We start from the raw sequence: 26,630 nt of genomic DNA, 5'->3' as shown, positions 1-26,630 counted from the left end.
CGCACCTATCACACTCCTAGAGCCCCGGTTTTTCACAGTCGAAGTGCGGGCACGAGACCTGCTCCTTCAACGATATGCTGTGCCCATTTCACGTGGGCTCCACCCTGCACGACGAGGTCAGCTGGGATGAGCGACTGCGCAGTCCGGGTCTCAAACTCCAGGCCGTCCAGAGGGCTCGTGTTGTTGTCGTCATCTCCCGACGTGGGTGGAGACTTGACCAGGGAGGTCTCTTGGACTCTCAATCTTGTCTCTCAGGATTCCAATAAGGTTGTACGTATGTATGTATGCTAAGAGTATAGACAGCATTCAACAGCAGCCTTAAATGCAGTGACACAAGTAGGCAGCTGGTTCGGTCATTCGAGATACTGGGAATAAAGGACTCGTGAAAGAACCTCGTATGTGGAAAAGGAATGCGTGCTTTGTCTGGATGGTCAAATCTGTTTGATTGCAGGATGGTTTAAAACGAAACATCTTTTCATTGTGGATTAACGTCTAGTCACCCGAGAGCGTGTAATAACCCCCAAAGGGAAACGCAGACTGGCCGAATTGTATAGTTTGTAAATCGCTTGCATTATATAATTAGTATACAATAGCTTTGTGGCGTATAATACGTTATTTTCTAACCAGGCTTAAAACGTTCGGGCCGTCTTGTTATTGCCTTTATTATTGTGCACTGCAGCTGGGATGCACCACTAATATTCAGTCACAAGACACGAATGGACCTGTGTGATAAAGCACTGCCTAAATTTTAGGACTTGGCACCTTGTAGGAGTTCATCTGTTAGTATCCACCACCTGACATTCTTTATTGCGTTTTCTCGAGCCGTTATTATTGCCACGAGCACCGCGCGACACTCTCTGCTATCTTGCAGACCACCCCGCATAGCGCCGGTGCGAGTTGTGCATTGAGTTTGCTCAAAATAGAAGCAAATATCAGGTGAATAAAAATAGAGACCGACCGCCAATGTTCACATAAAATCAAGACATATCCGCTTGCTCACGGGAGCCTTGTTCACAATGAAACTGTTGCCGAAACATCTTGCTTTTATGTGAACATTCGCGGTCGGTGTCTATTTTAATTGTCTTGATGTCCTTTCCCGACAAGACGGTTTTCCGTCCGACTCTCGACTTTCCATCAAATATAAAATATGTGGATTGGGTTAAGCTAGGGGTTGTACATTATATAGCGCGCATTCAAGTACGTCTAAAGTAAAAATTACAGTCATGTAATTAGTAGAAATCAGTATAAACAGCAATTACACAGCTGGGGCACCGGGCGGAGCAGAGCTCAAACTCGCATAAGGTTAACCCGAGGGATTACACCAGGGCGTAGGAACTCCGAAAAGGTATATCAGAGGGATTGGATGGGCTAACCTGAGCGTTGCGTAAGCCAGAGTGGACATCTCGTGAAATACGTTAAGGAGAGCGAACATCTGACGTGTTCAATGCACTTTTTCCTCGATCTAGTTGCGCCGGGATGCACAGCGTTCGCCTCACGTACATCACAGGACAGGGCTCCTGTGCACTATTAAAAAAAAGGTTGTGGTACTTACTACCTTCGAGGTAGGAAGTGCTTGTCACAATATTTACTGCCTACGTAGTAACGGAAGGTAGTAACTGCAAAGTTAGTTGACTTTACTACCACAGCCTTACTAATTAGTGTTACTACCTACAGGCGAGTCTTAATGAGAAATAATAAGCAATAATAACGACTCGAGTCGTAATACGAAGTTAGTGACTTGACAAACTCAAAGAAAAAAAATGAGGCCGTATGGTGTTGTCTCTTCACGAGATTAATCTGGTAAATACACACCACAATGACGTCCTCGGTTAATAAAGTACACGAACAGAGACACGTGCAGACACGTACAGGATATGAAGGCTTCCCTACGCTACACACGTTCTAACAGCAAACGATAAAAATAGCCCTGCTTTAGGACAGCACACGTTATACAGGTGAGCTAACTGTGAACACACATTTGCATTTGATGTTTTCGACCCGGATCCTTGTACCTCACTACTTGCATATACGTGTGCCATGACGTAGCGTAAAGGTGTTATTCGAAGACAAGAAAATTACAGTTCGGCAAAACTTTCACATCACTTTCACAATTACAGCATAACACGCCACAGCCGATAGAGGTAGTAACGTTTACTAACTCGCCAAGTATGTAAGTAGTAACCTCTACTAAACCCAACATGCTAGGCAGTAACGACAATATTTACTACCTATATAGTAGAAAACGTTGGCGAAAGGCAGTAAACGTGTCAAAGGCTTAGTAAATGCCGCATTTAGTGTCCTCTTAAACGCAACAGCGTTAGGCAGCTCGTTTCGCAGAAATTGCGGCGTCGGTGTCGGCGTCGTTGGTTGTGAGCGAAAAATCAGCTTTGCCCGTGAGAGAAAAAATGAGAAAAATGCAAATGAAAAATATAATAAAAATAGTCGGTTCGAGTGGGAGCCGAACCCAGGCCTTCTGCGTGGCAAGCACGTGCTCTACCACAGAGCCATGCCATTATTTATTTCTTTTTATTACATGGAGCGAAACCGTTGCACTTAGATTGACCTTTCAAAAATTCAAAGATTTCAAGAAGACGCGACGTGAAGCAACAAAGGGTCCTTGCATTGCTGAAGTCAATGTAGCGTCTCTAGCCACGGCTAACATCAGCGGCTTCATCTGCCCCGTTGCCGCTGCCGCGCACGTGCTGGCATCGAACTCGTCACGCCGGCAATGACTCATTACCCAAGTCTTGCCAGAAACCGTGCCATTTCCATACCTCTCAGTCTTAGATTAGGATCACTTTATAATTTTTTGCTCAATTATTTACTAAATGAAGTGGTTTTACCTTGCATGTGTATTACAACCTACTTTAAGTTATTCCACGCCAGTTTCCTGAAATCTCCAGTCAGAATTTGCTCTTGTTTTCTGGGAAAATGAAACAAACCATACTTACAAAACCAGATGATATCTCTTTACGCAATCGTGCATTTTCTGACTGACCAACAAAGTTCAGCTTAAACGATTTCCATAGCTGTCGAATGAAGAAGAAAGGCGACAGCGCTGGCCGTTGGACTCGCATTCTCCAAAGCCCGTCGCATGAGCAAGTGTGACAATGTGGCCGTGTCGTTATTGTTGTGCGTGGCCCTGAAGGAGAATCGTGGCAACATTGACTACAAAGCAAAGCAGAGTCGCGCACCGCTGTGCGCGCCGTGCAAGACGGAGTGAGCAGCTACAGAGGCAGACCCAAGGTATGCGCCGTGTGCATCACGCACACCACGACCTCCCATCATATGAATTGGTTGTCACCGCGCAGCCTCGGGCACCTACGTTCTGAAGGCTCAATGTTCCGGTGTTAACTAGAAAATGATAACATGTGCGTCATACAAGTAAATCGAAAAGTGTTCGTCGTCACCACCGCCAGATTTGTTTTACCTTCGGAGTACCCGCGAAAGCGGACGCGCACGCACGTATCCCCATTGCAGTTTATACAAACGAAAGACAGCCGTCACTGGAACATACGAGGATGCATAATAATACAGCCCAACGCACAGGAAGCGAGAGCTGAAGGGAGAATGCAACTGAAACCGCAAAAAGCGCCGGGACCAATCGTTCCTGATAAAGCGAGCTTTGTACCACCGATCGTAAGCTACATAGCTAAATAAATTGATCATGTATGCACTCACATCGCTTTGACATTATGTATATACCTAAATTTAACGCATTTAGGCGCTAAAGAACGGACGTCGGAGGGCTGGCCTCGAGCTCGATGCCGTGCGATGGTCGCTTGTACTTGCGAGTCGCAGCGCGCCGAAATAACTAAAATTTATTTTGCGTTGTACCCGTTGTTTGCTTTTCTGAAGCGTGGATTGGCGGAAGAAGCTTTCCAGATCCTGAATTTTCAGGAAACTGTGCCTCGACACAAGCGAAAGAGGGGGCTCTATGTTGGTTTATGTAGATTCATGGCTTAGCAAAACGTTTTGTTGGGCTAGTTGGTTCATGACTTCTGAAGGACAAATTTGGTAGCGCAAAGCAACACGCGGACAGACAAAGAGGACGGGACTGGCGTAAAATTTTTCCTTCAGAAATATGTAGATTCGCTTGCGGACGGCTCTTTGAACTACCTAGTTAGCGCCAGGGCTGCTATGCGGGTGCTGTTGGCAGTTTTTTTTTTTTTTAGTCTGCCGCCTATAGAGAAATACTCCTTAACTCCTCGCCCTGAGCATCAAGAGCTGTGAGTATGACGAGCAGTATCTCGCTGGTGAGACCAACCCCGTCGTACTAATGTCAGTTAAAACACAAAAGTAATCACGAATCCACCGTAGAGGCACCATTGCAAGCGAGAGACTTTTCACGTGCAGTCATAGATGTAGAGGGAGTACTGCATGAGCAGAGCAACTGTGTTAATCTCGCCAGAGTTATTTGACTCCGTGGGGGAGTACCACAGGGTTAGCAGCAGAAATTACCCTTTCTTGGAAGGCAGAGTAAAACACACTGCGAGCTCTCTGCTACTCAGATGTCGTGCAACTCTCGCGCCGACGTAGCATGAACAGGGTCTTCGTGCTTGGCAGACGGAGTACAATCCAGCGCCAGCATGGCCGCTGCCTCGTAACCATGTAAGACTCCAACATCACAGATCTGGATCACATTAATGTGCCAAGTTAAGTGCACAACTTTCAGCGACAATAAAAGTAAGTTTTTGTGATCGTCAACGTTTGGTTTCTGAAACGCCAACAGCAGTGACTTCGAAGCCTGAAGAGAAAGGGCTTACTGACGCCATTGACATCGGCATCAGGGTGAACACATGAGTCCTAGAGGCTAGTGTCAACGCATCGCCGGCGAAATGTGTAGCGAAATTGTAGTTTGTGACGGAAACTAATTGCCACTCGAACAATTTATAATCTAAAAAGATTAGTTCGATAAGAACAAAAAAGTCGCCCGCATCTTCCCACGGGGGGAACTCGAGTAAATGCGTCGCAGAATGGTGGGGGTATCGCGTGAATGTTGCGTAATTGGGTATGGTTTCAGAATGCTTAATTGTTACACGATGCGCACACCAAGTACGACTTGAACGGCTCCAGCGTGCACGAAGTTCCGGGTCCGCAGCTCGCTTCAAACGCTTGCGTTCAGCGTCGTATGCTCGTCTCTTCGCAGCCTTGTCTTCTGCGTTGCCTGCTGTTGTTGACGATGGTGAGGGTGGGGTAACGTTGCCTTCAACGAGTGGTGGGACGCTGATTGAAGGTACTGTTGCTTCCATCGCATCTACTCGAGTCAAGCAAGCGTCAAGTCAAGCGAAAGCCAAGTAAAGACGCCCTTCACTGAATTCCGAACGCGCGCTCCGCCGCACCGCCCGCGTTCCAGGGAGAGGGAGGGACGGCGAGGAGGAAGGGAGGGAGGGAGAGCAGAGGCTTGCTGCCGGCACGAAACGAGCCGAGCATGCGCAGTGGGGGTGTGGACGGCGCCGCCGACGCCGCAGGTGCGGTTAAGAAATGCTCCGCATTTAAAACAGTGTAAAACGTATCTTCCAAGGGAGATTAAAACTTGCCATCTCATTTGAAGCCGAGCTCTCTAACTTTTCGCCATTCTGCAACATGCGAGCACTAGCGTAAAACGCCCGGCCAATACAGAACTAGCGCATTGGCTTCAGCTTTACGGGTCGCATAATGAAGACAGACGCGATCTTCTCTCCCAACTAAACCACGCGTCATCATGCAACACAAACTGCTGCCGGCCACGAATGGCATGTGGATAATGGCAACATTCCACCTTTCTTTCAGGATTCACATGTTACAGAAAAAACGCCAGGCCTGCGCGGAAAGCGCACCACAGTCACAGCGAAAGCTGGAAGAGCGGCATTTCTAGAGCCCGTTATAAACTATCTTGTTGCTACTAATGCAAGTCAACTAGCAACGTACCCACTACGCCACAAATCATAATTTTTGTGAGGTTGGGAAGCACCCACCACGACATTATTCGTCATTCTGCGAAGAAACGAGCTACCATATGTAAAGCATTACGTGCAGTTTGTTGATGCGACGGTTGATGACGATGAAGAATTATGGCTGAGCCTTTTGTAATGGGTTGGAAGCTTTAAACGACCTACTAGTTACGTAATTCACATCGTGTGACGCCCGGTCGTTATTTTACTCTCCCTGCACGCTATATAACATAGGTCAACGTGAGAAAGAGAGAGACAGGGAAAGAACTTTATTGAGACCCTGAGGAAATGCATCATGGGAGCATTATGGGCTTCCTTGGTAACCTATAGAAGCGCACTTGCGAGGAACCCACTACGCTATAAATGATCATAATTTTTTGAAGTAGGGAAGCAGCCACTGTTTCAATTTTCTTCATTCTGCGGAGAATTGTGGTACCCGCTAAACAGTTTTAAGGCATTATGTGCACTTTGTTGATGCTGTGGCTGATGACGATGAAGAATTGTAACAGAGCCCTTCGTAATGGGTTGGAAGCATTCAACAACCCACTCGTTGCGCAGTTCGCATTGTGTGACGCTTGGTTACAAAATTCGCGTTGTGTGACGCTTGGTTGTTATTTTACTCGTCTACCACGCTACATTACATGTGTTAATGTGGTTGCTTCGCGACATGAAGCTTGTATAGGATCTTTTTGCACCGCAGTTTCAGGCACCGCCATGGCTCCGAGGTAGAACACTGGGCTCCCACGCAGAGGGGCCAGGTTCGAACCTCGTTCCATCATGGAATTTTTTTCTTATTTCGTTTTTTTTCTTATTTCGAGCGATAGTGGTTGCGGACAACTACGGCGCCAAAAACGGCCCTTGTTGTGATCTCATAACAGCTTTCGCTGTAAAAATTACGGCAGATTCCACGCATTGTAGCAGTAAGCGTGTAGCAGCCCATGCTGCATTTTTAGTCTTTTTTAACACGAAAGTGTTTTATGCCGGGATCCACGAAGTACTCCCGTTACAGGATATTACGTTCATAAAATAGACGCCAACGGGTGAGAAACAAAAAAGTCACAGTTTCGCCGCAACGGCGAAGCAATGAATGCGATAGCAACAAATTGGAATGTAACGCGAAGAACGGAAAGCAGCTCGAAATTGCCAGCGCGTCGCTCGAGCCCAAAGGACGCACGAAACGAACGCACACAGGACGAGCGCGAACTATCATGCGTCACAGCTCGATACTTGAAGAACACTGCTGAAACATAAAGCAGGACGCACGAAACGAACGAACAGGTACACAAAGGACGAGCGCGAACTAAATATCGCAGTTGTTACTTATTTCTGTTTGAACAGCGCGTTCCTTTCGCAAAAACGGCCGCTGCAGCGAGCGAAATGACCTTCGTACGCTCTGTGACTTCAGCCAAAAGTCAAGGAGGCATTGCTTCAGCGCGGACGTCGCGGGGAAAGCACAAGACATACAACTCCCCACGCCCGTTGCGCTCCTCGCGCCATCTCGCTGGTAATGAAAAAACGCTTATAAGCGCATGCCGTCTCTGGGTCCGTCCAGCGGTAAAGGGTGTGTATATAACGCTCGCCGTTAGCTACGTGGAGGATCTGCGTTTCGTAGCGCAGTGGTTAGCGCCACGCGCTGCGGAGCGAGAGGTCCCTGGTTCGATTCCGCGCCTCGGAAGCATTTTTCTGAATTATTTTTCTTTGGGGCTTTAATATATACATATATATATATATATATATATATATATATACGGTGCATGACGATGGCGACAGAGACAGACAAAAACCAGCCGAAACTGTCCATATAATTGCTATCGCAATAAAAACAGAATAAGATCCGCCGCTGGGAATCGAGCCCACGACGTTGCGGCCGCGACGGTAAGCGCCCGACGCTAAACCGACTAAGCTACCTTGACAGGTGCTGGACACATCACGAACGCGACTTATATCTTTCACACATTCTCTCTCGCACGGTGCTCTCTGTTGGCGGTATAGGTAGGTGGTGCGGAGGGGGCGGAGCCACCGTCTGTGAAGGTTAAAAGAAGTAATGCGTCACGATCGACACTTACTAGCGCTTACTACGAGATTGCGCGCGATATCGGAGCTCATGGTTAAAGCGTCTCGATACCAGCGAGGGACGCTGGCCGCGCTGGCGTCGCCGAGGCAGCCTAGACGCAGTTACGTTCTTTGCCTTTCGCTTCGTGTCAGTGTGCGCCGGCTCATCGGAGTAGTGAAGCTTCCACATGCACCAACGGGATTTCTCTGCCGGCGGCTACTTCAATTGCGAGAGTACCGACTAACAAAACTGCTGCAGTATGCGTTGCAGAAAGGACACGATTTCGACGGGCGAATGTCGTGCCTTGGTGGAGCGAGACAGAGGCCAGCGGGACGCACGCGTGCGGCTCAAGCTAACAACCTCTACGAACGAGGCGTCAACATGCGTGCATCCACGCCAATCGGTGCTATAGCTGCCAAACACGAATAGACATTGTACAAGCTCTCAATAAGCATTACTTCAGTGTAGACACGTTTCACTTTCGTGTTATACCGATTCCTATGATGGAGGGATCAGCCATGTTTTGTTTTTGTTTCTTCTTGAGGCAAGCATTGCGGAGTAGATGGACGTCTACTTGCACTTTGATTAGTTGTGCGCTTACAGTGGGGTTACCAAACGCATCGACCGTAAACGGACGCCAAAGGGGTAGCTTATAGTCCGACGTATCGTCGGCGCAAACGTTAGAGTATAGACGCCAGTTTTATCTAAACGTAGTGGTGGCTACGGTGCGACGATGTGCATCTTGTAAGTAGCGGTTTTCGGCGTATTCCTCTGGCACCGACTCAGCAAACTACTGTTTGCTGAGTCACAGCAGTACATACGTAATGTGTATCACGTTCTTATGAAACCAGGCAGCGAACAGTGCAACCACGACTGACGTTGCGCGACATGGCGCCTGTGCAGGAGCTTTCCCCGAAGCCATTTCTGGCGCGGCTCTACGGAAGAATACTCGATGGCCATGCAAAGTGCCTGGGTTCGATTCCGGCTGGAACTGCTATCGTTATTCTTTGCGTAGTACATCTCATCTGATTTTTCGCTCACCAGACAATGCTCCCGACGCAGGTACATTTTCTGCGACACGGGCAGCTTAAAGCTGTCGCGTTAGGACTTTCAAAGTCTGTTCTTGCTGTTCCCAAGGTGATATCGGTTGTCAATTGCGTGTGGCGCATATCCGTATTCCAAAAGACATGGTAAGCGGGTATGCGCTACAGGTGACTGAGAGAAAGGGTTTCGAGACGTACGGTACAATATTCCTCATCCATTGATTTCCGCAGATAGATAGATAGATAGATAGATAGATAGATAGATAGATAGATAGATAGATAGATAGATAGATAGATAGATAGATAGATAGATAGATAGATAGATAGATAGATAGATAGATAGATAGATAGATAGATAGATAGATAGATAGATAGATAGATAGATAGATAGATAGATAGATAGATAGATAGATAGATAGATAGATAGATAGATAGATAGATAGATAGATAGATAGATAGATAGATAGATAGATAGATAGATAGATAGATAGATAGATAGATAGATAGATAGATAGATAGATAGATAGATAGATAGATAGATAGATAGATAGATAGATAGATAGATAGATAGATAGATAGATAGATAGATAGATAACGGTCAGAGTGTTATTGGCCGTCAAGAAATGCTTCGCAGTCAGTACGAAAATTACCATGGAGTCTGTTCAGTAATCGGCTGTTACTGTCAAGTTTAAAGGGACCCTGTACCCAAATTTTACCCTCGTAGTTTTACGTTGCAACGCTTTTCTTGTATCCTCCTGAGGAGAATGCAAAAATAATTTTGGAGATACACGCTCACAAACAGAAGTTGTTGAACTTTCATATTCAAAATGAAAGCAGACGACAGAAATCGGCACACCCTTTCATATTTCACTCCCCCAGTGACGTATCAGTGTAGTCTTGTCTACTTCCAATCAAAACGCGGCTTACATATTGCTCTACCGGAAGGCTGCAGAGCATACCACGTTTACTCCAACATGTGGTAGCAATTTTAGGAGCGAGGGAGTTTTCAGAGGTAATGAGCCGCAAAAACCCAATCTCGGCTAAATTTTGCTCACAGTGAGCGTCAGTATTATGCGCTTGGCTGCCTTCTCGGTGCTGTCCCTTCTTATTTTGATTCTTTGTACATTGACAACGTTCGGTTGTTTCCAGCCGTCGAGAAGTTCAGGCTCACAAAGGTTCAGAAGTTCTTCATCAGAAACAACAACGTGAACGTATTTCATGGAACTATGTGCTGTGACCGTGACAGGAACGTTTCTAAAGGTTGTGAAACACCGGGTGACGTGTAAGAAGCTTCGAAGGTAGGGGGGGGGGGGGGGGGGCGGAATTCTGTTGCGGCCAAGACCTTATATGGCTCGCCATGAGTAAAGATAAACCCGGCGTCGGCGGCGCGGACCCAAATCGCACCAAGTCACAATAACTGAATTAGTGCCTCGTGAGGGTACAGATGTGCACCTCTGCTAAAGGTGCTCTAAATTGGAACTTGCAACAGCGAACTAGAAAGCATCTTTATAAACGTCTGCAAAAACAAACGTGATTTACATATGACTTAACATCTTATTGAAGTACGTCGCCGCTCACATTTACCCGACTGCTCAGACAGTCTTTTTTGGAACGACCTGAGTTCCTTAAATGACTACGCGCTTTAAAACCAGTGCCACAAGTTTACCGCGATAATTACTGCAGGCCGTCGCCATTAGCTATATGTGCAACGGCCGGGTATCGTGCCCAATCGCTTCGCCCATGGGCGGTGGCGGTTACGTCAGGGCCGGCCGTCAAGCGTCGGCCTTGGGTAGCCGCCGTCACGCAGAAAGTCGGCTGTTGCTAGCTGGTCGCTCTCGTCGCCTCTCGAGGGGCCAAGGTAACGCAGCCGTCGCTGGCGGCGCATGGAATTCACTGAGACTTTAACTCACTTGGAAATAAAGATCATCGAAACATTGGTACCATATTAACAACCAGCACGTTTGCGCGCGCCCAATACATACGAAATAGCGAGCCTCAGAAACAACAGGCAAGAAATTGTAGTACGCCAATAAGTGCAGATGTCTCGAATGGGCCGGCGCAGCAAAGGCGCGGCGTAAGCTGGAGTAGCGGCCTTTGTAGAGCCGCTTTCTAATGATCGCTATGGCTACCCACAGCGAGGGTGGCCGGGTCAGCAAGAAAATGATCTGGAACGTCTTAGGGCACAAGGCTCATATTTGGACAACGCAGTAGTCACACAATTTCGACGATAACGGTAAGCGTCGTTTGTAAGCATCATTGGGTAAGCGTCACGACTAATGTGAATCGCTGGGCAGAGGCTTAATACCCTATTTCTATGAAGAGTTGGAAGTGTGCAGGTAATAAAACTATCTGATTGCCGCGCGCTTACTTCTTTTATTTTAAAGGAGCCCTGGCACAAAACTTGAAGCTTGATATGTGGCCTTCACCAGATAGCATGGTACACAAAGGGTTTTTTTTTTATTTGGCGATGTGTAAATGGCGTCCGCCTCGTGGAAGTCATTTTATTTCGAGGGCAAACAGCGCACGAAGGCTCAGCACCCTGTGACACCGACAGTACCACGACGCATTCAGCGGGTCCCCAAGCGCTGAGTGACGATGCGCTAGCACCGATAGCTTGGAAGATCTAAGTGTTGTCATCGTGTTGCCGATTGGCGGCGACGCCTGGCAACAATCTCACTTCCATTTTCTGGCTTCGTTTGTCTCAATTCTCCGTCTTCGTCGCGCTGCTTCGAATGATTTGACATGTGCTCGACAGCGTGAGATAATACTAGGGGTGTGCGAATATCAAATTTTTCGAATACGAATCGAATACGAATATCCACCTTCGAATATCGAATCGAATATCGAATATCAAAGGAAAAATGCCTCCACAGTAACAATATTTTATTTAAGATGTAGCTATTTGAAAAAAAGAAACATTAACAGCCTGACTGGCAACACAACATACACTGCGATCTCCAGAACACAATGTCCAGGCTAGCACAATGCACATCACAACACAAGCAAATATCACGGCACAATGAAAGTAATGACTAGATGTTATGATGAAGAAATATGAGTTGCTCCACATGATCAGGCAGCAGGCGCTCCCTTCTAACAGAGACAGCTCCCCCCCCCCCCCCCTGCCACTGAAAAGGCACGCTCGCTTGGAACAGAACTGGCTGGTATAGGGAGGTACATGGGGCAAAGCTTTGCCAGACTGGGGTATCTGAAGGTGCCTACAGTCCGCCACCAGTCACATGGGTCACTGTCTTTCTTCAGAAGTGGTCCCGCATAGTGAACGAGCGGTAGTGCTTCACGTTACGGCCGCATAATATTGAAAATGTACGGTTACATGATCGCCAACCGCGCTGCACGTCGGAGACGCACCAGCAATAAATCATACGTATTGGGGCCCTCGTCGCAAGCAGATATCGTGCCTCCGTGTACTTACGATGTTTATCGCTCCTCTCGGCAACGTTTTAGCTACACGAACGCAGCAGAAATTTGGAAGACAAGTTATTTTATGCATTAATCGAATCGCATATTCGAATTCTTCGACTATTCGAAGTTATTGAATGTTCGACACTTTTCGAATACACAATTTTCGAATCGAATACGAATATTTCGAATGTAATATTCAACGAATATTTGAAACTTTCGAATATTCGCACACCCCTAGATAATACGCATCAACGATCTAAGTTGCATTACGTGCCAGCATGTCATCAAGATGTTCTGAGCTGCTTACGCGAGTGGCGTTTCAAGTACCGCAAGTCTCTTACAATAATACGTAGAGGGGAATCTGGCGCTAGTGTCTACGCAGGCTCCTTGAGCGGCGCTTCAACCATCATGGGAATGATAGGAAGTGCACGCTTCGGATTTGCTTCGCATGGTTTAGGTTCTTGAGATTCGCGACGCTTGTTTGCCGAGTGTAAAACATAGCAATATGAAGTTATTTTCAATTAAAACTTGCTTCATTCTTTTCTACGTAAAGCTCATTGCAAAAAGTTTGCGTGACCGTGAGATAGAACCGAAACCTGGACAAATTCAACCACCAGGGTATGCATTGTCCTGCAATTGTGTTCCAGATTTGGCATCACAATTTAATGATTTATTTTCTTTACAACACTTAAAACAAGCGCGCTTGTCTTTCCCTCAAAAGTACGCATTATCTATTTATGGAAATGACAGTACCGTCTAGAGTGAGAAACACTTAACGTATCATCTGCTGCGATGCCAGATGCGTCTGTCCAAGTGGCCTGCCTCGAACGCATCTCTCGTTTTGTTGTGAAGTCGAGTCAGTGGAGTGTGACGGTGCGTCTACTTCGCTTCGCCGTCGTTTTGCAGCCGATTTGAACGAGTTTTGACAAGTAGCGCTTATCACAAAACGTGAACTCATGCAATTTCCTGCACTGGCGTGGGACGCTACATCTATACGCAGCGGTGAGTGCACGACGCTTTACTGAAACTATCAAATACAACCTGTAAAGCTGCAACGTGGCAGCAAAGCAAGAAAACTAGTGGTATTCAGCCTCTTCGAACAACAAAGGCACTGCTTGAGCGCTTTGCAACGCACCCCACTGCCCACGCCTCGCGAAGAACGAAACTGAAACTGTCGAAAAAGGTCCGTAGACAGTTCGCTAGCTAACGCAATCCAATCCGAATCCTGTACTTCCCATCATTCTTATGGTGGTTGAACGATCGCAGCGCCAGTTTCCTCTCTAGGTCATTGTATGAAACTCTATGACCGCTAGTCTTTGTCGCGTACAGCTCCAACTTTTACTTACCAAAGCTTCCAGGTGCCCGAGCAGTTTACGTCTCCTTTCCGCGACGCATCACCAACACACTCTAGAAAAGCTGAAGGCCTTAGCTCTCTCTCCGTGACGTCACACAAGTGCACGCATTGGTAAAAAATCACAGCATATCCACGGAGTGAATGATGATGAGTGGACGAAGCTGTGGAGGCTCATCGGTAAACCGTGAATCTTCCGTGAATTCTGCCCAGTACATCATCACCGACGTGAGATCGGGCGCGTTTATACTAAAGGTTCGATGAGTTATGACGACTTGCAGCTCACTTTAATTTTACATGTACGCTGTGAATTTTCATTGTTTAGAAAACCATTGCTTTAGAAAACATCTGGCGTATTTCGTTAAGCAGCTGGCGTCTTTTCGTTTTGCTTTAGAAACATCTGGCGTTCTTTCGTTCTGCTTTTAGAAAACATCTGGCGTCTTTCGTTGGTTTATTTCATCAATCAAGGGCGTTTTGAACAAAATTTTTATTGTTTAATCACGCACAGGAGAAATCTCACCAGGCACTACCTTGGAGGTAAACAATGGCTGCTAATGGGAATGAGAGACAGAAGAAGTCGGCTTTTAGCTAACATTTACACTTCTACTTCTACTAACGTTTTCTACTGGAACATGCCAATGGCTGCTAATGGGGAATGAGAGACAGAAGAATTCGGCTTTTAGTTAACGCGCACGCTGCGAATTTTTTAGTGTTCAACAACGCACAGGAAAAATCTCCCACCGGCACCACCTTGGAGGTCAAGATCTGGTACTAGCGTTACGACTGGTTACGCACTACTACGACTACGAGGGACGAACGGATGCCGCCTTAAGGAGCTTCGCCCCTAAAATACGGAGCGCTGTTCAAAAGAGGCTGCCTCGCAGATACACCATGCGGAAACTTTCCTTTTTCTTTTTGCAAGAACAAGCATGCATATATTTTGAAAGAAATTTGACCGCAAGAAAAGCATAGCAGCGAAACATTTATTTACACAATCCAGTTTCATTTTGCGCTTGCACTATATCAGGAGCAATACACCGATTCGTTATAAAGATTTTAGGCTTACCTTTTCTTTTTCACTTATCAGCACCGTAAGGGAGTTTTGTCATTTGGCTTACCACAAAAGTTCTTCAGCAAAACTTTAGTGCGACACCATAGGATGTGCTTTAGCACTGGTTCGCTCGTGCGACCAAGTCAGATTGCTGTTCGTTGGTTAATAATTGCTCTGTCAGCTTCGGACAACATGGTTTGGTTCGGACATTAGTAGCAGTTCTGACTGCGTAGCGAGCTGCTGTGCGACAACGTAGCTGTGAGCAACAGCGTTAAGTACGACCATCGATGGGTACACTAGGCCTCCTCGGTCTAACTGCTTCACGAGATCGTCGTGTTCATGAGCGGCAGAAGGCTGTGATCGTTTTATCACAGTGAACACTTCTCTGCATTTCATGCATATAACTTTTTCAGGGCCCCGTACACTGCATAACCTGCAACGTAGAACAGGTTCGGAAGGATGTTCGACAGAGTCGAGCCGAAAAATGTTTATTGCGGGGGAATTCGCCAGGGATAACAGGCCCCCTGCGTCTCCACGCGACCCCAACTCATTCAAACGTGCATGGCGAAGAAGTCCGTGACGCAGGCGACAGAGTCTCGCTACTACAACAACACTGCAGCTCGAATGTAATGCCTCTACCTGTTTACATAAGCATTCCGGGTGCTGGTAAGTGGAAGTAGTCGTTAAGGTGCTTGGCAGGCTTACCCTATTATTCTTGTTTAGAATAACTGCCAATTTGGCGTGTTGGCATACATTCATGATGGTGAAGCGCTAAAAGAAGCGGAGACTTACGAAGAACACAGGACGCTGCGCTTGCTGCGCTTGCTGCGTATTATTCTTGCTCATGATAAGCTTATCCTGGAAATATCGGTGACCGGGAGGCTTTCTCGCGGCACAGCGCGTATCCAAACGTTCCTCGGTGTATCCTCCCTCGGGAACATGAACACGTCCACCTTCGTGCCCTCGGTGTAGTTGCTGGGGCCTATGGGTGCACAGCATTTACATTTCAGCGTCCTTATTTTCACATCTTTGAAGCTCGTAGACACAAACACTTACAGTAACACGCAGAACGAGAGCAAATGAACAGCAAAGAGATGCACGTCAGCATACACGCGCCTGGGAACACCGATTCTGCGGACGGAAACACACACAGCAACACGTAAAACATAAGCAACTAAACGGACTTGCACGTCGACAAAGGCGCACTGGGGATCGCCGGTTCTGCGGACGAAAACACTCACAGCAACACGCAAAATTCAAGGACAGATCGTAAATTTCAAAGTGTGTTCGCCGAAAGCCTGTGACCATTCGACCGACTATGCCATGGTACCGGGGTAATCCACATTCTTGGGGTGCTTCTCCGAACCGCTTGCAGTGGAGTCATCACCGGGCCGCTTGGGAGCGATCCGACTAACACAACTGCTGCAACGAGACGTCTGACGAAGGCGCGTTGCCGCGTGCGCCGCTGCGCCATCACGGAATGCTGAGAGAGTGAGGGGGCACGGATGGACGCCACCACTGGACGCCGCCGCCGCGTTGAGAAACAGCTGCGCAACGCGAGTTGGAAGGAGCAACGCGCAACTGTTGCTATGCACCGATGTGTCATCACGTGATTGCTGAGAGTGTGTGAGGGGTAGACGCCACAGCTGACACCGTTCCAGGATACGGACGGACACTGCGAGTATGTGACATTAAATGCTTTCGGCTTAAAACACGAGCAACTGAACGGAAAGGAGATGCACGTCGACAAAGGCGCGCCAGAGATCCCCGGTTCTGCGAACGGAATCGCTCACAGCAACACTCAAAACACGAGCCATTAAACGGCAAGCACATGCACGTCAACAAAGGAGCATCAAGGATTGCCGGTTCCGCGGACGGAAACACTCCCAGCAACACTCAAAACACTGACAATTAAACGGCAAGCAGATGCACGTCGACAAAGGAGCATCAGGAAGTGGCGATTCTGCGGACGGAAACACTCACAGCAACACGCAAAACACGAGCAACTAAGCGGCAAGGAGATGCACGTCGACAAAGGCGCGCCAGAGATCCCCGGTTCTGCGAGCGGAATCGCTCACAGCAACACTCAAAACACGAGCCATTAAACGGCAAGCAGATGCACGTCAACAAAGGAGCATCAAGGATTGCCGGTTCCGCGGACGGAAACACTCACAGCAACACTCAAAACACTAGCAATTAAACGGCAAGCAGATGCACGTCGACAAAGGAGCATCAGGAAGTGCCGATTCTGCGGACGGAAACACTCACAGCAACACGCAAAACACGAGCAACTAAGCGGCAAGGAGATGCACGTCGACAAAGGCGCACCGGGGATCGCTGGTTCTGCGGACGGAAACACAGACTGCAACACGCAAAACACGAGCCACTAAACGGCATGGGGATGCACGTCGACAAAGGCGCGCCCGGGATCACCGGTTCTGCGGACGGAAACACTCACAGCAACACTCAAAACAATAGCAACTAAACGGCAAGAAGACGCACATCGAAAAAGACGCGCCAGGGATCGCCGATTATGGAAACGGAAACACACACAGCAACATGAAAAGCACGAGCAACTAAGCGGCATGGAGATGCACGTCGACAAAGGCGCGCCGGGGATCGCCGGTTCTGCTGACGGAAACACACACAGCAACGCGCAAAACACGAGCAACTAAGCGGCAAGGAGTTGCACGTCGACAAAGGCGCACCAGGGATCGCCGGTTCTGCGGATGAAAACACTCACAGCCACATGCAAAACGAGTCAACGGGTGAAAGACGGGTTATTAGCAAATTGAAGTCGAAGAGAGAGACCGAGAGAAAACCGCCCCTGTCACGCCAGGCGGCTGTAGAGTTTAAGGTCACGGAGTTCGGGCTCAGCTCGGCACCTGCGACGTTCCAACGCGTATAGGAAACTACTGGCAGGCCTAAAGTGGTAGTCCTGTCTCTTCTACTTAAACGACACTCTGGACTACGAGGTCATCCTGGACGCCATTGCGAACTCTCAGCAGCGCCGCGCACGACCTGAAATCGTCCTTGTCGTGCGTCTTAAGCTGTTTTATGTGCGTTAGCTAACCTGAGGATCCTAGTTTTTGTTTACTTAAGGTTCTTTTCTTTGCGGGCATTTCCTATTTCGCTTCTATTTTCTTTGCTAAGCATAGGGACGATGTTTTTTCAAAGGAGGGCATTCCTGCGTCATTTGCTCATGTCGTTGGCTGAAGTTTAATGACTGCGTTGCATGGGCGTGCCGCTGGAAAAGTCAGTTTCACCGCAAGGGCGAAGCATTGAATGCGACAGCAACAAATTGTAGTGTTATACGAAGAGAGGCAGGCAGCTAACAGTTTGGTGTCCGATCTCGCGTAACTACAAAACGCTGGTGTAAGGGAATACGGCCGCTCCAGGGAGAGATACTCTGTAAGCATAGTCATTTCACGTTGAGAGCGCAGCACGTACAAGGGTATACGAGCCGCCCGCTGCGATGGCTCTAATAGCGCGCGCGCCAACGATCGCGACGACTGTGCCCTGAAATTCAAAGTTCAAAGATGTCTATCTCCTTCGTTCCTCTATGTGTGTTGGCCACTCTCCTGAGCAGTCCACCAATTTGCTTGGCGGTGTTCTGCAATTTTGTGAGCGCCATGGTATCTTCCGTGTTATCTTGTATAAGATATTCCAGCACTCTTTTTTTTTATTGACATGGTGCAAGGAGATGGTGGCGCACAAATAAGGCGCCAGCTACTCCTTAGCTCTTGGAGTACATAGGGTCCATCATTCTAATGGTCAGAATCGGAGGAACCGGGCCGCTTTCCAACACAGTTTTTATCGGTGCTTGTTGCTGGGTGTCCTGACCTAGTGTCTTTTTGGCTTTATTTCTAATGATTAGGAGTTCGAATTTCGAGGGGAAGCGTTTTAGGCCATTGTGACTAATACAACGTTGCTGCCTCCTGTAACGAGTCATTTATCGCACCGTCCAAGCCGCTGTTGGTCCAGATTGTAACATCGTCTGCATAATGGCATGTTTGATATGTGGTATCCTCTTTAGCTGTCGTGGTAAGTTCATCATGGTGATATTGAACATTAAGGGCGAGAGGACGGCACCTTGCGGGGTTCCTCTTGTCCCCAGCGTAAACTTTTGACCACGCACTTGACCCAGTTTGGTGGTGGCCGTTCTTCCTCTGAGAAAGTCGGAAATTTAGGCGAACGCTCTTTCGCCCACATTCATCTGGGATAAGCCATTTAAGATGGCCTGATGCGCGACATTTTCAAAAGCTTTACCGACGTCCAGGCCCAGTATGGTCCGAGTGGCTCGTACTGGGCCTGGGTCAAAGATGTCTTGTTGCAGTTGAAGCATAATATCTTGTGTTGATAGATACTCTCTCAAGCCAATTAGGGTGTCAGGTAGCAGGCGTTCTTTTAGGGGCGAAGCTCCTCTTAGTCTAACCTTGTCACGCGTCCAGCGTAAGGCGTAAGGCGTAACCGGCAGTATATCCCGAACAGTATCTCCCATCACCGATCCTTTGCAAACTGCCCACTACTTCGTCTCTGCAAATACATCCCACTATGATCCATCACCGATCCACCACTTCACCGACCATAAAGCCGTTATAATGAAGGGGGAACGGAAGCCACGTCTAGCTGCCATTTACGATAAATAAAATTTCTTGTATAAATATATACAGTGCTTGTCACGTCTTTGATGATGTACTGGGCTATCGCTTTGATTACTGCTGGGCGAAATCACTGAAGATTTCACGGTGTAACCATGATTACTTCAGGAGCTTCGCCCAAGCTCTTCATCGTTCACCCGTGGATATGCTGTGAATTTTTTTTCAGTGTGATTGTTTAGTCGGAATAATAATATATGCTCCATGGCCTTGCCTAAGCAGCAGGTGAGAGAAATGGGTCGAAGGTTTCCCAGTTCTAACTTCTTGCCCGGTTTCGGAATAAAAATGACGGTAGCAGGCTTCTAGGTAGGCGGAACTTTTTCATCGGTCCAGCAAGCGTTGAATAGTTCAGTGATCTGGCTGATCGAGTGATCATATAAATTTCGGTGCATTTTATTTGTTATGCTTTCTTCCCCGCTGCGGCAGTGGTTTTAATCTGGTTAAGGACTGCTCTAACTTCGGCTTCGTCTATATCCATATCTAAAGCTGGATTGCTTTATACGCATTTGCGACAGACAGACAGACAGACAGACAGACAGACACAGACAGACAGACAGACAGACAGACAGACAGACAGACAGACAGACAGACAGACAGACAGACAGACAGACAGACAGACAGACAGATAGATAGATAGATAGATAGATAGATAGATAGATAGATAGATAGATAGATAGATAGATAGATAGATAGATAGATAGATAGATAGATAGATAGATAGATAGATAGATAGATAGATAGATAGATAGATAGATAGATAGATAGATAGATAGATAGATAGATAGATAGATAGATAGATAGATAGATAGATAGATAGATAGATAGATAGATAGATAGATAGATAGATAGATAGATAGATAGATAGATAGATAGATAGATAGATAGATAGAAATGCTCAAAGTGCCAGAGGTTCGTTAAGAAATGCTTCGCATTTAAAAACACCCTATGCAGGCGTAATATCGGTGCAGCATCAATTGTGGTTGTGGTGCTGGCTATGTAATTTTACAACAAAGCAATAAACACTACATATGTGCTCCTACGATACAGGCGTCATGCCAGGTTAGGTTCTGTGTTTCCGCCCTATTGAAAATTTGCCCAATGGTGGGCATGATGGGACCCACCACCCATCATCTTGGTGGATTATGGTACTGGGTAATGATGGACGCATGGTGGACAGATGGTGGGTGATGGACGGATGGTGGGTGGATACTGGGTGATGGACAGATGGTGGAGGGACGGTGGGTGGATATTGGATGATGGACAGATGATGGGTGGACGGTGGGCGATGGACATACTGGGTGTATGCTGGGTGATGGGCAGATAACGATGGGTGCTGGACGCCAGAGTCAAAGTGGACCTATGCAATTATTTACAAAAATAAGACATTGCGCTTCCTAACGTGATTATAGGCAACCTTTTACCATTGAGCTTAACGTGTTTACTTGCTGTGTCTACACATGGCCAAGCATGCAGCCACATGTCATGCAGCATGGAATCAATGAATGCATCTTGCACCAAATACTCATGTTTATTTGTTCTCCGTGCTGCCATGCCTAACACGTACACCCTGCTGGCTTGCTTCATAAAGTAACTTCTTAGGAACTTGCATATGGGAGAAAGGCAGTTTTCTTGAGGCAGTGCAGCGAGCCAGATGGGGTGTGCTTTGAAGTACTTTTCCAGGCATGCTACAACAGAATTGAATAAAAACAAATAAACTGCTTTTGCTAAATTTGGAGCAATAACAGGAAGGTGAACCATAACACTTACCTGACTCTCACTGCGTGACTTGAGTAATCATGGTGCCTCAGGACAGCTCCTTTGCAGATCTAGAGCAAAAAGGCAATACAAAATATTAAACAAAACACTTCAATTACATGTTTTTACTAGAAAAATGCATATAGGTTAAAAAGCACGAGCTCGTACGAGCTGCTGGTGACATATTTTAAATTTTCCAAGAAATAATTCTCAAAGCATCAACAAGCTACAAACATAAGTAAATTTGACAAGATGCATCGTCAGTGTGTGAGAACGCCTTTTGGCTGTTACCTACTAGGTTATCTACGTGCAACTTTTATAACAATGCCTCGGCAAAAAGCTCTATAAATGCACCTCATCTGGAACTCTGAGACGATTAATATTTACAAACGTCGATGACATGGAAAGGTTATGCGGCTTTGAATGATGATCAACAGTACATGCATGACTTCCCCAATCAGCTGTGAAAATGGCTCAAGCTATCGCTCTCTCGCAGCTAAATATCCGAGACAAAGTTGATGAGCACGGTGAACAGTTCTATTAAACCCCATTGCCAAGATAGCTGCTTAAGACATTGCAATGACATAGTCAACAGAGAAGCGCAAAATTATGTATTTCCAGGTTTGTTGAATCAAAAATAACATGATACGTCGGCCACGCCACTAGTTTGCTTTGCGTTGGCTTATATGTATTAGTAGAAAGGAGTTTGCTATTGCATATACTTCATTTTAGGCCAAAGACCTTGAAAAGTGTACACATTGGCTCTGACTACCTTATTTCCTAGTGGCGTGTGTGTCATCTTCACATGTTCTTATCTAACGCTGTTTCTTTGCCTTTTATAATGCACCATCCAGTGCAGTCCCAGTCAAGCACACTACTGATTGAGATGTGCATTGCAAGCATGCAAATGTGGTTAACAAATATCAGCAAAATAAAATGCAAGGCACAAAACCTAGACAAAGATAACTTGTTTTGAACGAGAAAACTGTCCTCTCATTATTACGCTTCTTCCACACAGACTCCGCAGAAGTTAGTCGCAAAAGATGTGTTGTTTTGATGGGCAAAATGAAGTATATGTGACGCACCCATTGACGGCCTTTTCTATAGAATATACATCATTGTTTTCTTGTTTTGGGATTTTGAAAAAACCGGACAATAATAAGCACACAAGCTAATGTGCATTCACTCTGTCTGGCTGAGTAGCTATTCAATTAATGCAACATTTTAATAACAGAGCGAGCTTCGTAAAAAGAGTGTAAAAGAAGGTTACAGCTGTTGCTCATCGTAACAAGTTTGCTTGCCCTGTCCTTTTAGCAGATTTTCTAAAAAAATACAAGAATCAAAGAAGGAAAACTGTAGTGATGCACCATATGGCACAAGGCAATGCGTGTGAGTGGCTCATCGCTTAGCCTATAAAAATGGCACCATATCTTAAAACAGTGGTCATTCCTGCCGTGCCTGAGTGTGCATTCTCATAAAGCTAAAATTATTTCATTTTTTTGACGCTACTTAAAAACTGATCATAGTTTTTGACTCCAAATTGTTCCACAACGAGTCCTATTGTGATTGTTTTCTTGTTCTGTAATCATCATGCTGTTTCCAGCAATTCGCCAGCAATGTGACGTAGCATTTCAAACTGTTAGTTTCTTCACGAACAATGGTGAGACATGTTGTTTCTGCCCTAGAGATGGATGCACTAAAGCAAAGCAAAAGATAAATTATGGCTATTTATTTTAAGGTGTAAGGTAAACGACATTAAGTAACAACCCCATGAAGGCAGTATGCAATGAAAGAAAGGCAGAAAGTATGGAAATTATTTAATTAAAAATCATAAATTATATAAATGAAGAAGAAACGAAATGACTGATAGAAGTTGTGTGTCCATACTTCTTCAAAGAACTATTACCATAGCTTTAGCGAGAAAGAATCGACAGCTCGCACACCAATTAAATGCTATGTGATTACACGACATCGAGCATGCCTGTCCGGTTGATATTTTGTTTTGCCTGGGTTTTTATATGTTATATAGGAAAATTCTAAGTGCACGGAACCGAAAATTTTATTTCTAAGAAACGCTCCTAGCGCGGCAAAAAAAATATTCGAAGGTGGCGGCGCGGCCTTCCTGTTTTTGCTCACTGCAATGCTTTCGGATTTCACGACCCAATTTAACGCAAACTATAAATGATGTGTCGAAAATTTTGCTCCTTTTAATGCGCATTACTGTGAATTACATTCATGCTTTTTTTATGCCGTCCTCAAAAGGAAAAAATGTGAAAAAATGGCCAACACGGTCCAAATCTACAAAGTTTGCTAACTTTGATGCGCCCCCTTGGCGTCTTTCCTATTTGACACAGAAACTTCAAAACAGTGTCAAATGTAGAAAAGAACCTTTGCAACATTTATGCGGAAGATAGTTTTCCTACAGGCAGCGCAAAAAAAAAGAAAATAGTTGAAGAAGCAAGTATTTTTCAAAAAAGTTCATTTTCAAAAAATGAAATAAAAAAGAACACCGGCCTGAATTTTGACGACACTTTTTATCAAAGAGCGCTTATGTCAGTAAACACACGGTTTTAATATCATGTGTCCTCATTTGCTTTGTTCACGAGATATAACGGGTCAAAATGACTCTTGCTGTGTGTGCTCACTTTAGTGCGACTGATGGTTGTTATCAGCTTGCATTGTGCGTAAATATCAGTTTTAATTATTTTCCTGCAGTAAAAATTTGCTCTGGTGTCTTGTCATTAAGAAAAATGTTAATTTTAAACTTGAAATTCTATGTTGATGTGTGGCACATATGTCCTATGTATTATAGAAGATTCCTACTCCACATAAGCACTCCTACATGTTTCCATGTTCACGCATAGCAGATGAAACTTATTGAACATCACCACATGTGAGTAGTCACACAAGTCGCAAGTTTGATCTGTGACAACAATAATGCCAAAATTGTTTACAACAGAGCTGTGACCTACCTGCATTTGTTCATCACTCAGGTTCACATCAGCATTGGCTGCATATGGTCATCACCAGAAGGGGAGGCGGCTGCAACAATTTTATTGTTAAAGCATTGGGGAGGATTTGGTCTGGTTTATTGCCAAAGAAATCTGGCAGGAGAGACTTTGAGAGAAAGTTGTGTAATAAGGCTGTTACCAGTCAACTCAGAGGTTATGCCAAGCAGGCGTGGTCTCACGCAAACCATACACTAAATAATAAATGGGACTGACAAATACAGGGATATTTTTAACTTCGTTCATCATGGAACTAACACATTATGCACTGATCAGCTTATGTGTTAGACAGAAAATAACACGAGGGAGGTCAATATATTTCACTAATAACACACATCCTAGTCAGGCCCACATGCTATAATGGGCATTCGACAATTACCCATCTAAAAGAATGTGAATAAATGTTACCTGAAATTTTCAAAGCCTCATCGTACAAGCGATTATTGCTCAATACACTTTCCCATGGATTTTACTGAATGAATATTGACAGCATGTGCTTTGCTGCCTTCAACATGATTTATGAGAAATACACAAAATTATGAGAAATACACAAAATTGCCATGTTTTTGCAGAATTTCTGTGGTCTACATGTTTCTTTACATCCAGCAAAGCTCCGCATGCCAGTGTTGCACTGTGCCATGTCAGTGGATTAACACAGGAAGTTGGGCGAGTTGGTGCGTTATCATATTCAGCTAAACGTGCAGCGCAGCATAGGTGAGGGAAGAGTTGGATGACACGGTACTTCATTTCTGGTCTATTCCACGCTGCACGTTCAACAAAACAAGCCATGTGAGTGCCATATTATCTACCTTAGATGCAGGGTGGCTTGTTTCTGTCCTTAGCAACATACACAACGTGCAACCACATTTATAGCATACTTTATGCAATTTAGCATACTTTAGCAAATTGAAATTTATGGTACCGTAACAGAGCCTGAGCTCTAGTTGGTGGGTACGATTACAGCGCTGTGTGGTGCTTTATGATACTTGCCAGAGTCATGGAAAACTGCAGTCAACATATCGCTCCACGAGTAGAGCGCGAATAGCGTATGAATGGTTTTGCATAAACGCACTAGCACATAAACAAAGTGATAAGTGCTTACCACAAGCTATACAGCTGCGGTAGTTAGGAAACAAGTAATACCAATGCAATAAAGACAGAAGTTGAGGGTAAGATGGGAGCTTGAAGAGATGAAAAATTCGTGAACACGGGGTGCCAGAAAAATTCGTGTTCACGAATTTTGCACGTAATACCACTGTCACACGTAACTGCAATGCAAGAAACCACATACAGTGCCGAAAGCAATAGCAAATTCAGATGAGAGTACGCCTTGCCAAATTAGGTCAACATGCATAAAGGATAAAAATGGGTCAAACTAACTAAACTAAATACAATGTCAGGCTGCAGAAATTGCATTTTTCGCAAATCTACCTTAGCTATTGCTTAAAAGACGACAAACAATGTCCAATAGTACTAACCCAAACGCTTTTGACGGTCACGTTACTTAAGGACGCACAAAATGCACGCCTAAAGAAAATATTTCTACATACACACACATGCACACAACAACGACATGTGGTACCAACAAGTTATGCGATTTCCTTCAGCAACAACGCATACTACAATAACAACGACTGACAACGTACGAAGCGTAACATTCAAAATTACTTACCTCTGGCAATAAAGCACGCTGGCAGCGTACACTGGAGTATGACCGCCGGTTTTCAAGCGATGCGCAGAGCAAGGAACGACCAAGATACCCGCGTCCGGCTGTCCGCCGGTATAGCTCCCGAAGTGCTCGAGCGTCAAGGCATTTTCCAGGCCCACAGAGCGTGTCGTCGAGTAAGGACTGCGTCGCTGCTACTCGGTGATGTGCGGAAACATTTGAAGAGGGCACGGTGTAATGAGGGTCTCCAAAGCTATGAATCACGTACGTACTTCGATCACACCGAACAAAGGAGTCGCAGAGAACGGAGTCGCACGGCCGGCATCTGGTGACTATTTGCACGGTGCCGCGGATCACACTCAGTGAAGAACTTGCGCTTACGTCAGTAACCGCAACACACAACACACAACGCGAGGCAACGCAGTAAAAATCCACCGCATGAACAAAACTCGGCACTACGACGCACACACGAAATGCTGGACGCCGCCATGTTTGGGAAGAGAAAAAAAAAAAAGCGGCAGGGCGATGATGGCGACACTAGCGCCACCACCACCTCCGTTTCAGTTTCGGTATCAACATAACAGAAAAATCGTGTGTACGTTGCTACAAATAGCTCAAACACGTGTACTAACGCTGCAAGAAGGAAATGTGCTATCTTATATGTTTTGTCTCATCAATCTGTCATTGAA

At 45.9% G+C, this 26,630-nt stretch overlaps 1 protein-coding gene and 1 long non-coding RNA gene across 2 annotated transcripts in view; both read right to left on the bottom strand.

Annotated features, from left to right (window-relative positions):
- LOC119386466 (dual oxidase) overlaps positions 1–26,630 on the bottom strand; it is a 348,909-nt gene that overhangs the window by 269,790 nt on the left and 52,489 nt on the right. The gene's annotated exons all lie outside the window — the stretch shown is intronic.
- LOC119386467 (uncharacterized) lies at positions 20,999–26,407 on the bottom strand. The gene is made up of 4 exons (XR_005182279.2): positions 25,948–26,407; positions 24,240–24,309; positions 21,280–21,338; positions 20,999–21,197 (listed from the first exon to the last, which is right to left on the bottom strand). It is a non-coding gene; the product is annotated as an uncharacterized LOC119386467 (long non-coding RNA).

This window comes from Rhipicephalus sanguineus, chromosome 3, assembly GCF_013339695.2.
Source record: "Rhipicephalus sanguineus isolate Rsan-2018 chromosome 3, BIME_Rsan_1.4, whole genome shotgun sequence".
Taxonomy (NCBI): domain Eukaryota; kingdom Metazoa; phylum Arthropoda; class Arachnida; order Ixodida; family Ixodidae; genus Rhipicephalus; species Rhipicephalus sanguineus.
This window is presented reverse-complemented; position numbering and strand designations above follow the sequence as displayed.